General features: G+C 35.1%; 1 long non-coding RNA gene across 2 annotated transcripts in view; it reads right to left on the reverse strand.

Annotated features, from left to right (window-relative positions):
- LOC138701154 (uncharacterized) overlaps positions 1–16,491 on the reverse strand; it is a 761,914-nt gene that overhangs the window by 616,913 nt on the left and 128,510 nt on the right. The gene's annotated exons all lie outside the window — the stretch shown is intronic.

Below are 16,491 nucleotides of genomic sequence, written 5' to 3' on the forward strand. Positions count from 1 at the left end.
AGTTAAGGAGAGAGAAATAAGAGAAGAAGAGGGGAGAGAAGACGAGAGAGAGAAAAGGGGAAATGGAAAACGAGGGATAATAGAAGAGAGTCAAGAAGGGAGAAATAGTAGAGGCGAGGATAAAAAATGGAAAAAAAGAGAAAGCGAAAACAAACTAGGAAAGAGGAGAGAACATTATTGAGAGAAGTGAATAAATTAAGAAATATAAAATAAACAAGGAAAAAATAACGAAAGAAATGTAATACAAGTAAAGGGTACTGTAGCAAATCAAAAGAAAAGTGGAAAACGAAAGAAAACGAAGAAAAGATGAGACAAAAATGTATTAGTAGAAGAGTTACGAAAGTACAGAAAGAAGAAAGATAAGAAAGGAGAGGCGATGAAGAGATAACGAGAACAATGTAATGGAAACATTGGGTATATGGGTTATGTATGTACATGGGTGTCAAATAAAATAGGTTAACAGAAAGGACATATTGCTTCATTGACTTTAATTTAAAGGCAACCAATAAAACCCTTGTCAATATTTTTTGTATTTCAGCAAATAATGTAATATTTCAACAAGAGGCCTGGTTACGTAACAAGAGTGTACAGTACACTGGATTCTTGTAATGGAATACATGCACAACTCCGCAAGGCTCTATGCCTGAATGCCTTTCAAATTCTCAAGGTTCGTACAGCCTTATCTACTATCGACACTTTATTGTTTGCGTGGGAAAACGTAATTAGTTTCAATTCACTATAACCAGAGACAGACAACCTGTTTTCTAGAACTCCGCGTTATACCGATTTTAAATGCGTGCGTTACACGCATCTGTATGTGTGTGAGCAGTGCCATTAAACTGAAAATGCGTTTCTCAATATCTGGGTGGGAAGTGGACGTATCACTTGCTGATTTGAATTTTAACCGATTAACCTTTTCGCTAGCCTATAATTAAAATATACAGTCCAACACAATATGTAGGGGCAGAGTAGAAGCGCCAACTAACGGACAGCCTTCAAAAGAGAATACTATTTGGCCCCCAGGGAGATTCTGTGAGATTTATAATAAATTAAACGCTTATGAGAAGAATTTTCTCCGAATACTTCAGTTTCCACTACCAATGTCATTATGTCATCTTCGATTAAGGACGCATTTTCAAAAAGTTAACTACAGTACCTTAATATTTGAGGAGAAAAATTCGCTCCGCCGCCGGGGATCGAACCCGGGTCCTTGGTTCTACGTAAAAAGCGCTCTAACCACTGAACTACGCCGAATTTTATCCACAGCACTGTACAAATATAGCTATGCACTGCAGCTATGAGAATATTATCGATGTATTAATTTGTCCTACAGAATAATATCTGTGATATTTACAATTAATATTTGAGGATTACTGTGCACTTAACTGCGGAATCCCGGCCAAACAAGTCACTCAGCTGAGTGCGCTCCTAGTATAATGGCAGTTGACATTGACATATACGTCAACATATATGCCTAACTTGGAGTCAGGCCAAAAGCCTCAAATATTAATTGTCAATATCACAGATATTATTCTGTCGGACAAATTAATAAATCGATAATATTCTCATAGCTGCAGTGCATAGCTATATTTGTGCACGGGTTCGATCCCCGGCGCCGGAGCGAATTTTTCTCCCCAAATATTAATTGTCAATATCAGAGATATTATTCTGTAGAACAAATTAATAAATCGATATTAGACTACCTTATCCAAAAAAAAATGTATAAAGCCATTTAAATCTTGTTGTCGACACTGAGAATAACAGATCTTCTTTTTTTCTTTTTCTTGATCATTATATTTCAACTCTGACTCAACTTCAATGTTAAAATTTTGTTTCGTATATTTTCGTAATTTTGTAATTTAAATAAAATAATGACTTAAAATTGCGTTCACTTCAATAACGAAATCATTACTTACAATTCAATCTATAGTTGAAACAACTTCTCCTCCACCTTTCCCAACCTTTTTTTATCCTCCTATACTTTATTATTATTTATATCTTTTCTCTGTTACGCTTCCTTTCTCATCTATTCGTCTCTTTCTCTTTCCTTAACTTCCTTCTAATGCCCACATCTTTATATCTACTCATTTTTCCGTTTTTCTTCTCCACCTGTTGTTTCCTGTCTCTCTACATTAACCCTCATCTGTATATCTATTTCGTCTTTGTATCCCTTGCTGCCTTCTGGCCCTCTCTCGCATTTTTACTCTCTCCCTTTATCTTCTCTCTCTCCCTTCTTGTCCTCCCTCCATTCTAGTCATCTCTCCCTTCTTGTCTTCTCTCCCTTCTTGTCCTTCCTTACTTCTTGTCGCCCCTCCCTTCTTGTCCTCCCTCCATTCTTGTCCTCCCTCCAATCTTGTCCTCTCTCCCTTCTTGTCGCCCATCCCTTCTTGTCCTCCCTCGACTCTTGTCCTTCCTGAATTCTTGTCCTCCCTCCCTTCTTGTCGCCCCTCCTTTCTTGCCGTCCCTCCCTTCTTGTCCTCCCTCCCTTCTTGTCCTCCCACCCTTCTTGTCATCCCACCCTTCTTGTCTTCCCTCCCTTCTTGCCTCCCTCCATTCTTGTCCTCCCTCCATTCTTGTCCTACCTCCAATCTTGTCCTCTCTCCCTTCTTGTCGCCCCTCCCTTCTTGTCCTCCCTCCACTCTTGTCCTCCCTCCATTCTTGTCCTCCCACCCTTCTTGTCTTCCCTCCATTCTTGTCCTCCCTCCCTTTTTGTCCTCTCTCCAATCTTGTCCTCTCTCCATTCTTGTCCTCTCTCCCTTCTTGTCGCCCCTCCCTTCTTGTCCTCCCTCCCTTTTTGTCCTCTCTCCCTTCTTGTCTCTCCTCCATTTTTGTCCTCCCTCCCTTCATGTCCTTCCTCCATTCTTGTCCTCTCTCCCTTCTTGTCTTCCCTCCCTTCTTGTCCTCCATCCATTCTTGTCCTCCCTCCATTCTTGTCCTTCCTCAATTCTTGTCCTTCCTCCATTCTTGCCCACCCTGCATTCTTGTCTTGTCTCCCTTGTCTTTCCTCCATTCTTGTCCTCCATTCTGGTTATCCTTCCATTCTTGTCCTTCCATTCTTGTCCTCTCTCCCTTCTTACCCTCCCTCTTTGGTTCTCTCACTCTTCTTGTCCTCGCTCCCTTCTTGTCTTCCCTACCTTCTTGTTTTCCATCCCTTCTTGTCTTCTCTCCCTTCTTACCCTCCCTCTTTTGGTCGTCTTACCTTTCTTGTCCTCCGTCCCTTCTTGACCTCCCTCCCTTCTTGGCTGTTAACATGGAGACAATGCTAATTCGGACCTAAGTCTGTTTATGTGAACTATTGCATTGTGTTTCATTTACGAACTGAGTTTGTTCCTAAAGTTATCATACACACTGTATATTCGAAACAAATGCAAAAAGAAATTCCTACAGCTAAATCCACTTTAGAACTTCGTGCAGCTGTATTTCGTGAAAGCACCCAATATATAAACATATTACAAAATAAACTTGAGCCATGGTTGTCGAACTAGGCAGATAGGCGCTCCACGCCATTCTACGATTTATTTTTTGTGTAGAACACGTAGTTCGTGAAGTCAGGTTAATCGGTCTGTTCTGCATTGTGGTCTACATCTCCTAGCCAACAAATGTTTTACAAATTTTTAGGTAACTTAGCAACCACATGAAGTTTAATTTTTTTTTTTAAGAAACATTACATACAAAATAAGATAGTAGTCTAGTTTTCTGAAAAAAAAAAGTCATGATAAAATACAAGTCGTCCCTTTTTACGTGACACATATAATGTCCATGTTTGTGAACTTATTTTGGCAAAATTTAGAACATCTTTTATGAAATCCGGAAGCATCTCTGAGCCTTACACTAAGAAGAGAATTTACTAATTTGTGTATCGTATTTTAATGATTTTACCGAAACAAGGTCCCGCACCGTGGCGTCGTGTTCTGAGGCATCCCGCCTAGGACTCGCGTTACGGAATGAGTGCTGGTTCGGGTCCTCATGGGGGAAGAAATTTTCTAATGAAATTTCGGCCAGTGTATGGGACCGGTGCCCACTCAGCATCATGATTCACTTCGGGAGCTAAGATAGGTAGCGAATTCCGGTTGCGAATACCAGCTATAACGACTGGGGGGAATCATCGTGCTAACCAGACGGTACCGCCATTCTGGTTGGATGATCGTCCACCTCTGCTTCGGCATGTGGGCGTGAGATCAGCAGCCGGCTGGTCGGTCTAGGCCCTTCACGGGCTGTAGCGCCACGGATTATTATTATTATTATTATTATTATTATTATTATTATTATCATCATCATAATCATTATTATTATTATTATTATTATTATTATTATTATTATTATTATTATTATTATTATTACTGAAACTAGAATAACTTTTATGAAGTTCAGGAATACTTCAAAGCTAAAATTGAAAACAAGTGAAGTTACCAAGTTGATACGCATTATTTCTGATTGATATTCTTTTGAATAAATTTGTTACTCATGGAATAATTTCGACTAAACTACTGTGCAAGGACATCTCAAAACAGTTAAGTATGATTCCTAAGAATCAAAAGCTGTGAATAATTATGAAATGTTCACTGAATTGTCAAGAACTGATTTCGATTAAATCTGATAACGTTTATAATCTTCAAGAACATCTCAACACCGAAAATTGGACCAAGAGAAATTGTCAAGTAATTATCCTTATTTGTACTTGAAACCCCCAATAATAACTTTAAAATGTGTAAACCAATTTCGAATAATCTAAACGTATAGGGATATTCGAAAGCCGCGAAAGATTTTAAAGTGCTATGGCTTTGTAAAAAAGTAACTAACCCTGTATAGAAAAATAATAAATAGTTTTGTTATTAGAAAAATGGTGTTTATTAAGGTACAAAAAATTTCTGCCGTTGCCTAGCAATGTGATTCACATTGCATGTTTGAGATTCTCAATTTTGTCTGATTCTCTGGGATTTTTGTAAAACCATCTTAGAATTCAAGTCATTTTGTACCCATTTCAGCATACCATAAAAAATAATTTGTATTGTCCTGGAACAGGTCTCATAAAATTTTTATTTATTTATTTATTTATTTATTTTTTATTTATTTATTTATTTACTCACTTATTTACTTATTTCTCATTTGCTGATTTATTTATTTATGTAATTATTTAATTATTTATTTATTTATTTCCTTTTCAGTTATATATTTATTTACTTATTTCTTTGATTATCTATTTACTTATTCCTTTATTTTTTATTTACGTATTAATTAATTAATTTATTTATTTATTCATCCATTTACTTATTTATTTATTTGCTTGTTTATTTATTTCTTTTTTTATTTACTTATTCATTTACTTATTTATTTATTTACTTATTTATTTACTCATTTATTTATTTACTTATTCCTTTATTTATTTTCTTGTTCAATTACTTCTTTATTTTTTATTTATTTACTTATTTATTTATTTATTTAATTTTTAATTATTATTTTATTTTTTTATTTTTTATTTACTTATTTATTTATTTATTTATTTATTTACTTATCTATTTAATCATGTATTTATTTATTTAATTATTTATTTATTTACTTATTCCTTTATTTCTTCTTCTTCTTCTTCTTCTTCTTCATGCATTAAGCCCTACAAAGGCTTGTTGCGCGCTCCAAATTATTAGTTCATTGGTCTTTCCATCGTTTTTTTGCTCTTCCTATGTTTCGTTTCCCTTCTGGTATATAATTTAATATTTTCTTTGGGTATCTTCTCTCATCCATTCTGTCTACGTGATCTAGCCATTTTTGTCTATGATGGTCTATTCCTTAATTTTGGCTAAAAATCTGTAATTGATTTCTTATGTCTTCATTTCTGATTCTGTCCCTTTTAGTGACTGCCAGAACTGATCTTAAAAACCTAATTTCTGCTGCCTGTAGTCTACTTTTATCTCTACTTGTCATTGTCCAAGTTTCACTACTATATAGAGCTACTATATTTATTTATTTATTTACTTATTTATTTGCTTGTTTATTTATTTATTTATTTTTATTTATTTACTTATTTATTTATTTAATTTTTTATTTATTTGTTTACTTATTTACTTATTTATTTATTTACTTAGGTATTTATCTATTTAATTATTTATGTATATAATTATTTATCTATTTATTTGTTTATCTATTTATTTATTATTTATTTATTTATCTATTTATTTATTTATTTACTTATTTGTTTATTATTTATTTATTTATTTATTTATTTATTTATTTATTTATTTATTTATTTATTTATTTATTTATTTATTTATTTATTTATTTATTTATTTATTTGCTAAGGAAAAAAAGAATCTAGTCAAGAACATAAATAAATATATTAATATTGAGAAATACAAAAAAAAATTAATGGGACGTGAATACTAAACAATTTTCTTAATTCTATTCTAAAAATTATCAAAATTAAAATTACCTAGGCCTAGATTTGTTATCAATATTGAATTGCATAACCCTGGCCCGTAACTCTGGCTTTGATTTATTGCAATGGTTGCGTAACATTTAGGTTCAGCTAAAGAACAGGTTAAATTTCTTCCATATATATTATTTTAATGTACCGAAGTACATATGATATTTCCATGCAGATATTCTGCGTCATCATACGATGAAAGAGTAATGGAACGGAGAAAAATTCTCTCCGGCGCCGGGATTTGAACCCGGGTTTTCAGCTCTACGTGCTGATGCTTTATCCACTAAGTCACACCGGATACAACCCCGACGCCGGTTAGAATCGTCTCAGATTAAGCTCCATCTCTTGGGTTCCCTCTAGTGGCCGCCCTCTGCACTACGTCATAGATGTCTATGAACGCAGGACCGAAGTCCACACATGTGCTGAGGTGCAGTCGATATGAGTGACTAGTTGGCCGGGATCCGACGGAATAAGCGCCGTCTTAAATCACGAAGTGATTTACGCATATCATATATATTATTTTAATGTACCGAAGTACATATGATATTTCCATGCAGATATTCTGCGTCATCATACGATGAAAGAGTAATGGAACGGAGAAAAATCCCGGCGCTGGAGAGAATTTTTCTCCGTTCCATTACTCTTTCATCGTATAAATTTCTTCCGTTAGAATAAACTTGCTGATTTTCTTTATGTTTTTGACGATTTTTGTGATATTATTTTAATAATGTAAGCTATATTTATATATTTGTTAAATTTCGAAAATACTAGAATCGAAATAAATAAAATTTATTGGATAGTCATTTCTCTTCTTTAAGCATATTTTGAAGCAATATCAGTAGAAAAAGTGTAATTTCTGTCATTTCTTCCAATTCTATTGAATGTTAAAAAGTCGATTTTTGGATCAACTTTCTCTTCATGCTTTGAATGACAAGAAAGTGAAAATACTCACCTGTCATAAAGAAATTACGGAAAAGTACACAGTCATATCTAAAAGAAGATAACAATAATTGAAGTATTAAAAACTCATACAGAATTGCCTGCAAGGCACTGTTATATCCATAGTTTATGATCACCCTGTAATATGATACTACAGGTGAAATAGTAGCAGTCTTTTATTAGGCTATTATCTGGAACTCTGTGTCCGCCATATTGGAAGCTAGCGTGTTATGGAAATGTTAATCTTCAGCGGTCCGTAGTAATCAACACTTGGCCATCGTCTGATGCCCATTGGCCGTAGCGGAGTACACTCCGCTTCAATTCCAATAGTCACATCCGGTTTTATTAGAGGCGAAAGGCAAACGACTCTAAGTAAACTTTGAAAGGTTGCGATATCAGAAAATTTATGTGGCTCTCCTTCAGCATTCTTTTCTGTCCATTCGTGTTGAAGAGGATTTAATCGGGTAACAATTATTTCGGGCTTCGATTTCCTAGCCAGTGGACTCGGAAGTGGGTGGTAGCGTTTTGCTGCGATGATGGTACTTCAACAGGCATCGCGTGACGTGCCTAAGTCAATACAACACGTCGCTCTGCCTCTTAGCTCGTGGGGTTCTGGGTTCTTATTGTTGACGTGCTCGCTCCTTGAGTTCCTGAAATCTGACATCCTATTAAAATATTAGAGGTATTCCAAAATCTCTTTTTATACAAAACCAGGCATTAAGGATTAGAAGTAGCAAAGAAAGGAACGAAGTACCAGGGGGGATAGAAATTACGAAAATATTTTATGTCATATGAGTAAAACAACGAAGAGATATAAACGGTAATTAATAGTAGCCTATGTGTAGTAAAAATATAATTCTTGTCTAAGCGGGTGACGTGAATATATTAGGAGAAAATCCACAAACGATTAGGGAAAACACGGGAATTTTACTTCAAGTAAGTAAAGAGATAGGTTTTGAAGTAAACCCCGAAAAGACAAAGTATATGATTATGTCTCGTGACAAGAATATTGTACGAAATGGAAATATAACAATTGGAGATTTATCCTTCGAAGAGGTGAAAAAATTCAAATATCTTTGAGCAACAGTAACAAATATAAATGACACTCGGGAGGAAATTAAACGCAGAATAAATATTTATTTATTTATTTATTTATTTATTTATTTATTTATTTATTTATTTATTTATATATTTATTTATTTATTTATTTATTTATTTATTTAACATGGTAGAGATAAGGCCATCAGGCCTTCTCTTCCCCTCTACCAGGGGATTGCAACTACAATACTAAGAATAGAATTACAATTATAATTACAATTAATATTAAATTTACAAATACAATAAAAATCAAAGTACTAAAAGATTAACTGATTAATAAAAGCTAGACAGTTTATTGTAAAAGTAAGAAGAGAGAAGCATTTCCTTTATTGATTAAGTACAAATTAAACCTACTCTACGCAGTAAGAAAATGCTTAATAAGTTTGCTTTTGAACGCTACTAAATTCCGACAGTCTCTGATGTCACTGGGGAGGGTATTCCACAAGCGTGAGAGCGAGATTGTGTATGATGATGAATACGATGATGTCTTATGTGTTGGTATGGCTAGTATGCGGCTATTTTGCGTGCGTGTGAAGAGATTATGATATGATGACAGGTAACTGAAACGGGAGGCAAGGTAGGTAGGTGTAGAGGTGTGAAGGACTTGGAAAAGGAGAACAAGAGAATGAAAATTTCCACGTTCGTTAAGCCGTAGCCAGTTTAGAGTTTGGAACGATGGGGTAATGTGGTCAGCGCGACGGACATCGCAGACGAAGCGAACACAAGAATTATGAACACGTTGTAATTTTTGCGACTGGTTGACATTGAGGTCAGTCAGTAGAAATCACAATAATCGAAGTGGGGCATTACTAGTGTTTCCACTAGTATTTTCTTGAGTGAAAGCGGAAGGAATTTTCGAATGCTGTTTAAGGAATGTAGTATGAAAAGCACTTTTTTGGTAATATGGGTTACTTGGTTATTCCAGTTTAAATGCGTATCAAAGTAAACTCCAAGGTTTTTAACACAGGAAGCAAAAGAGATTATTATGTCGTTTAACTTGACTGGAAGAGCAGGAGTAATATTGCATATTTTTATGTCATATGAGTAAAACAACAAAGAATTAAATTAAACGCAGAATAAATATGGAAAATCCGTTATTAGGCCTATTCAGTTGAGAAGCTCTTTTCATCTAGTCCGCTGTCAAAAAATCTGAAAGTTAGAATTTATAAAACAGTTATATTACCGGTTTTTCATTATGGTTGTGAAATTTGAACTCTCACTTTGAGAGAGGAACAGAGATTAAGGGTGTTTGAGAATAAGGTTTTAGGAAAATATTTGGGGAGAAAGTTACACAACGCAGAACTGCACGCATTATATTCTTCACCTGATATAATTAGGAACATTAAATCTAGACGTTTGAGATGGGAAGGGTACGTAGCACGTATGGGCGAATCCAGAAATGCTTATAGAGTGTTAGTTGGGAGACCGAAGGGAAAAACACCTTTGCGGAGGCCGAGACGTAGGTGAGAGGATAATATTAAAATGGATTTGAGGGAGGTGGGGTATGATTATAGAGACTGGATTAATCTTGCTCAGGATAGGGACCGATGGCGGGCTTATGTGAGGGCGGCAATGAACCTTCGGCTACCATGATAATATCTTTGAAAAATATTGGAGTGCAAGAGGTCAAATAACTTTATTGTCAAACGCTTGGCATTAGAAAACAACAACAATAACAACAACATATAATGGTTTTTTGATGTAAAACAATAGCATTGATTCAAAATAAGGATTAATTGAACACAATATTATCTACAGAGCCAAGTATTAGGAGACTGCAGTTTTCTTCTGTTTTACCTCATATACTTTGCTAATGAGTCAGGGATAATTTGAAACAAGTTCGGCGAAGTAAAAGCATTCTTAATGCCTCTAATTACAGCGCTCGGTGTAGGTATCTAGAAATTCATTAAAATCTCGAGATTGTATTACACGTTACAATTATTGGGGATTGTGTGTTGATTTTATCCGCTGTAATTAGGCACGAATCAGAAATGGAAATTTGACATGGATGTCGTTGGGAAATATGAAGGAAAAGAATAATTAAAATAATGGAATAGCTTCTGCCGCTTTAATGACGGAGTGTCGTAAGAAGCGGGATGGCTTTCACAGCGTTATGACGGCTGTTGCTGCTCACTCATGTGTCGTCCGCGGATCGCTATCTGGTGCCCACCTTCCGGCACTTTCCAATATGAGTGCAGGCAGACCTTTCTAGCGATGTTCACAGGAAGAGCAATATACCAAAATAACGAAACTGAGCTGCGGTTGTTATGTAAACCTACTTAAGAGGAATAAATTTAGCAACAAGGACGAAGAAGGGAAATAATTTAAAGGGTGTAATTGATATTTTGTTATTGAAGTGTTGTATCAGTGAAGAAATGTGTTGTGTCAGTGAAGTGTGAAGTGTCAATGAAGTGTGAAGTGTGTTGTGTTAGTGAAGTGTGCAGTGTGCTGTGTTAGTGAAGTGTGAAGTGTGTTGTGTCAGTGAAGTGTGTTGTGTCAGTGAAGTGTGTTGTGTTAGTCAAGTGTGAAGTGTATTGTGTTAGTGAAGTATGAAGTGTGTTGTGTCAGTGAAGTGTGTTGTGTCAGTTAAGTGTGTTCTGATAGTCAAGTGTGAAGTGTGTTGTGTTAGTCAAGTGTGAAGTGTGTTGTGTCAGTTAAGTGTGTTGTGTTAGTCAAGTGTAAAGTGTGTTGTGTTAGTCAAGTGTAAAGTGTGTTGTGTTAGTCAAGTGTGAAGTGTGTTGTGTCAGTTAAGTGTGTTGTGTTAGTCAAGTGTGAAGTGTGTTGTGTTAGTGAAGTGTGAAGTGTGTTTTGTCAGTTAAGTGTGTTGTGTTAGTGAAGTGTGAAGTGTGTTGTGTTAGTGAAGTGTGAAGTGTGTTGTGTCAGTTAAGTGTGTTGTGTTAGTCAAGTGTAAAGTGTGTTGTGTTAGTCAAGTGTGAAGTGTGTTGTCAGTTAAGTGTGTTGTGTTAGTCAAGTGTGAAGTGTGTTATGTCAGTTAAGTGTGTTGTGTTAGTCAAGTGTGAAGTGTGTTGTGTTAGTCAAGTGTGAAGTGTGTTGTGTTAGTCAAGTGTGAAGTGTGTTGTGTCAGTTAAGTGTGTTGTGTTAGTCAAGTGTAAAGTGTGTTGTGTTAGTCAAGTGTAAAGTGTGTTGTGTTAGTCAAGTGTGAAGTGTGTTGTGTTAGTCAAGTGTGAAGTGTGTTGTCAGTTAAGTGTGTTGTGTTAGTCAAGTGTGAAGTGTGTTGTGTCAATTAAGTGTGTTGTGTTAGTCAAGTGTGAAGTGTGTTGTGTTAGTCAAGTGTGAAGTGTGTTGTGTTAGTCAAGTGTGAAGTGTGTTTTGTCAGTTAAGTGTGTTGTGTTAGTCAAGTGTGAAGTGTGTTGTGTTAGTGAAGTGTGAAGTGTGTTGTGTCAGTTAAGTGTGTTGTGTTAGTCAAGTGTAAAGTGTGTTGTGTTAGTCAAGTGTAAAGTGTGTTGTGTTAGTCAAGTGTGAAGTGTGTTGTCAGTTAAGTGTGTTGTGTTAGTCAAGTGTGAAGTGTGTTGTGTTAGTCAAGTGTGAAGTGTGTTGTGTTAGTCAAGTGTGAAGTGTGTTGTGTTAGTGAAGTGTGAAGTGTGTTGTCAGTGAAGTGTGTTGTGTAAGTGAAGTGTGAAGTGTGTTGTATCAGTGAAGAAGTGTGTTGTGTAAGTGAAGTGTTAGTTAAGTGTGAAGTATGTTGTGTAAGTGAAGTGTGTTTCTATCACTAAAGCTTTATAATTTATAGTGGCAGTGCGAAGTATTTGAACAGTGAAATGTTTTGAAGTGTTAGTGAAATCAGGATAGTATCAGTGAAATGTGTCGTAGTTCCAGTGCAGTGAGTGAGTTGTCAGCGAAATGATTGTAGTGCTGAAAGGTACTTGTGCAGGTATGAACATATCATACTCGTGGATTTCAGTTAGAACTTAGGGTTTTCCCTCAACCCAATACGAGCAAATGCTGGGTAACTTTAGGTGCTGGACCCCGGACTCATTTCACCGGCATTATCACCTTCATATCATTCAGACGCTAAATAACCTAGATGTTGATACAGCGTCGTAAAATAACCCAACAAAACTAAATCAGTTCGAACTTAGGGTTAAGATACAAATTAGATTTACTTTAAATGTTATTTTAAGTGATCGTGCTTCATTTAATTTAGGATGCTCCCTCTTATTATTATTATTATTATTATTATTATTATTATTATTATTATTATTATTATTATTATTATTATTATTATTAATGTATTATTAATTGTATTTTTTATTAATTGTGTTTATTATTAATTGTCATTATTGAATGTAATTAGTTATCACTGCCACTGGGTATATGCCAATTTGTAATGTAAATACATACATGCATACATACATACATACATACATACATACATACATACATACATACATACATACATACATACATACATGCATACATAGAGAACAAGGGGAACACTATGAGGAAAAGGAGAGTACCATAGAACAAAGAGAATATTATGATAACAAGTGGAATACAAGGAGAACAAGAGGAATGTTAGAAATGGAATATCCGACGATATGATCACATATCACCGTCCTTCTCAAGTCTCTCGTGGCTCCGACTTAAAGAACGCAGAACTTTACACTCTTTGTCTTTACTCTTTCGAATTCTGCACACCTCAGCACCAAATTACCTTTCGTTTCGTTTCTCTTATCTATACTCTAACCACGACGTAAATACCAGATCACTTATCTGTGGCACGCTAAGTATACCTCTTCATAGAACATTTATTATTCATCATCTTTTACAGTATCCACCTCGCGTCAATGGAATTCCTTGTCATAAAGTATTAGGGGCTGCAAGACAATAAACACCTTTAAAAACAGCTTAAAAGATAACCTTCTTAGGATTTCACTCCAATCATACTGATTTGAACTATCACTGACTACATTGTTACTTCTTTCTTTAGACATCATCCTGATAGTGCTGTATTTTCAAAATTGTCTCATAATAATCTGTTTCTATTATCTAATATTATTTGAAATATATTAACATTCTATGTATTTTAGCTTAATTCTGCTACACAGTTTATTTCAGTGTTTAATTAATAGTTCATAGTATTTTGTTGTTTAATTCGTAAATAACTCTTGTATACATGTAACTCTCATCTAAATCAAATTGTTGAATTCTTTGTAAGTTCATGTATATGTATATACACTTTTTGCTGGTTGAGTGGAAGAGAAGGCCTTACGGCCTTAACTCTGCCAGCTAAAATAAATTATTATTATTATTATTATTATTATTATTATTATTATTATTATTATTATTATATCAGAACACAGAGAATACTATGAGGACAAGGGGAATACAAGGAGAACAAGAGGAATGGAAGAAGGAATGTCAGCGAAACGAAGGGGAATATTAGGAGAACACTAGAAATACAAGGAGAAATTGGAAAGAGAATGAAAATAAGTGAAGAATGAATAAAATAGAAGGAGGACAACTGATATACAAAGAGAACAAGAGGAATTGGAGGATAACAGGGGGAATACAATGAAAACAGAGAATATCTAAGGAGAACAAGGGTAATGTAAAGAAAATAAGGGGAGTAGATTATAAGGTGAACATGAGAAATGCAAGAAGAACAAGGGGAATATAAGAAGAATATAGGGAAGAAGAATTTGCAGGAGAACAAGAATACGAGAAGAAAACTGGAAATACAAGGAGGAAAAGGGCGAAAGTAAGGAGAACAAATAGAAGACAAGGGAAAAAAGAAAGAACGAAGAAAATATAAAAGAGAAAGGAAAATACTATCACAGAAAGGAGAATACAAGAAAAACAGGGAGATGACAACGACAACTAGGGGAAGACAAGGAGAACAAGGGGAATACAGAGAGAACAAGAAGAATACAAGAAGAAAAAGAGGAATGCAAGAAAAACAAAGGGAATGCAAGGAGATGAAGTAACGATAAGAACAAGAAGGGGAATACTATGAGAGTAAGGGGAATAAAGGGAAAACAAAGCGTATTATGAAGAACAAAGGGAAACGAAAAGAACATGGAATACAAAGAGGAAAGGGGAATAAAATGGAAATGAAGAGAATATATGACGATCAAGGGGAATACAAGAAGAATAAGGGAAATAAAAGAACGAGAGAAATAGAAGACGAAAATGGAGAATGCAAGAAGAACACAGGAAATACAAGAAGAATATGCAGAATACAAGAAACACAAGAGGAGTAGAAGAAGAACAAGGAGAATACAAGAACAACAGAGAAATGCAAGAAGGAGTGACAAGGAGAGCGATGGGAACCTAGGAGAACTCTGGAAATACAAGAGAAAGAAGGAAAGAGAAGTAGAACAAAGGGGAAAAATGGAAAACAAGGGAAGAACGAAGATAATACAATGAGCATAAGAAGAATACAAGGATAACAAGGGGAATATAAGGAGAAAATGGGAATACTGAGAAAAATATTAATACAAGAAGAACAACAAAGGGAATAGAAGAAATCAAGAGCAATACAAGAAGAAGATATGACAAGGAGAACAAGTGGAATACTAGGGGAACACTGGAAATACAAAGGAGAAAAAGGGTAAGACCAGCGAAACAATGGTAATGCAAGACGGGAAAAAACAAGGAAAGAGCAAAAGCAAACGGAATGCAAGGAGAATAAGGGAAATACTTTGAGAAAAAAGTTAATATAATGAGAACAAATGAAAATACAATAAGAACAGTGGGAATTACAAAGAGAACAAGGTATGGGGTTTCATTTTTATGTGACGGTTAATCCGCAAGTTGCCCCTAGTGAGGAGAAAGACGTACGTCGAAGAAAAGTGAAGCATTACTTCTTAAGCACTGAAATAAATTGACCAGGGCTACATTATCCTGCGATGAATTGGTGGTGGTTCAGGCTGAAATTTGGTTTGTACACGCGTGTACTTGATTTCTCTTCTTGTGTCACAGACACAATGATACTGCCTAATTACAGGTCTGGGAAAGCGAGTAGAAAAGTATAAAACGAAATATAATTACAGTGTAAACGCATTATGTGGGTTCATAAATCGATCACTTCAGACGGAATCGTTACACGTCACGGGTTAAAAGCATCGAGGAGCAATTAGAGAGTTGGGTAACGCACTGCTTACGTAACGGCGATGTTCTTTCGTTTATTTTATAGCCACCAACGCAATTGATTTGATTGATGTCTTGTCAGCTCCCTCACCTGCCCCCTCTGATCGACGAATTGAGTAAAACTATTTCGTAACTCTAGTTCAATATTTGAAGTTTCTTTTCAACTATTGAGGCTACTCACAGACCATAGGGATACATACAGCGTGTAACATAGTTTACTGTACATAGGGATTTAACATAATAAATCAATTACCTTTATAATAAATTACTTAAAATACAGGCTGTTATTTTGTTCTATTCAGGAATTACTTGTCAATATAGTAATATGCGTTACAAGAGCGGTATGTTGATGTTTTTATGTTCGAGGAAAATATTGAAAAAGCGAAACGTAGTTGAGCTTTTTTAATTTCCGATAACATGAAAACAAACATACCGCTCGTGTATCGTACATTATTTTGTGCGAAGATCGTTTATTACATACCTGAAAGAAGAATTTCTAATTAATTGCAATGAAATCTCCATCTTGGTTTCTGTTCAATGACGGCAACTTTGGAAAATAAATATATCTATCTTCAACATTGTTCCTATAAAATGTTTTCTGTGTTTACTATACTCCAGCAGGCCGTGATATACGTCTGTCTTTCCCCCCCCCCAGTCTATGATGAGTCTGGAATCTTGTTGATTTTTTCACGGCTTCCTTAATGTTACTTGCATTACAAATGCAGTAACTTTTGTGGTGTTGTAGCGTTTACTTAATTTTTGCAAATATTTGAAAACAATAATTAACAGTGCAATTCAGGTGAAATTGCAGTGGTAAGTTTCCAATTTATAATTATTACTATATTGAACGTCTTTAAAAATAATATGTTAAAAGCCTAAAGCAGTAAAATCAATATGACGCTTAAGCGGTAAGAATAGGGAAA

The sequence above is a fragment of the Periplaneta americana genome, chromosome 6 (assembly GCF_040183065.1).
Source record: "Periplaneta americana isolate PAMFEO1 chromosome 6, P.americana_PAMFEO1_priV1, whole genome shotgun sequence".
NCBI classification, from domain to species: domain Eukaryota; kingdom Metazoa; phylum Arthropoda; class Insecta; order Blattodea; family Blattidae; genus Periplaneta; species Periplaneta americana.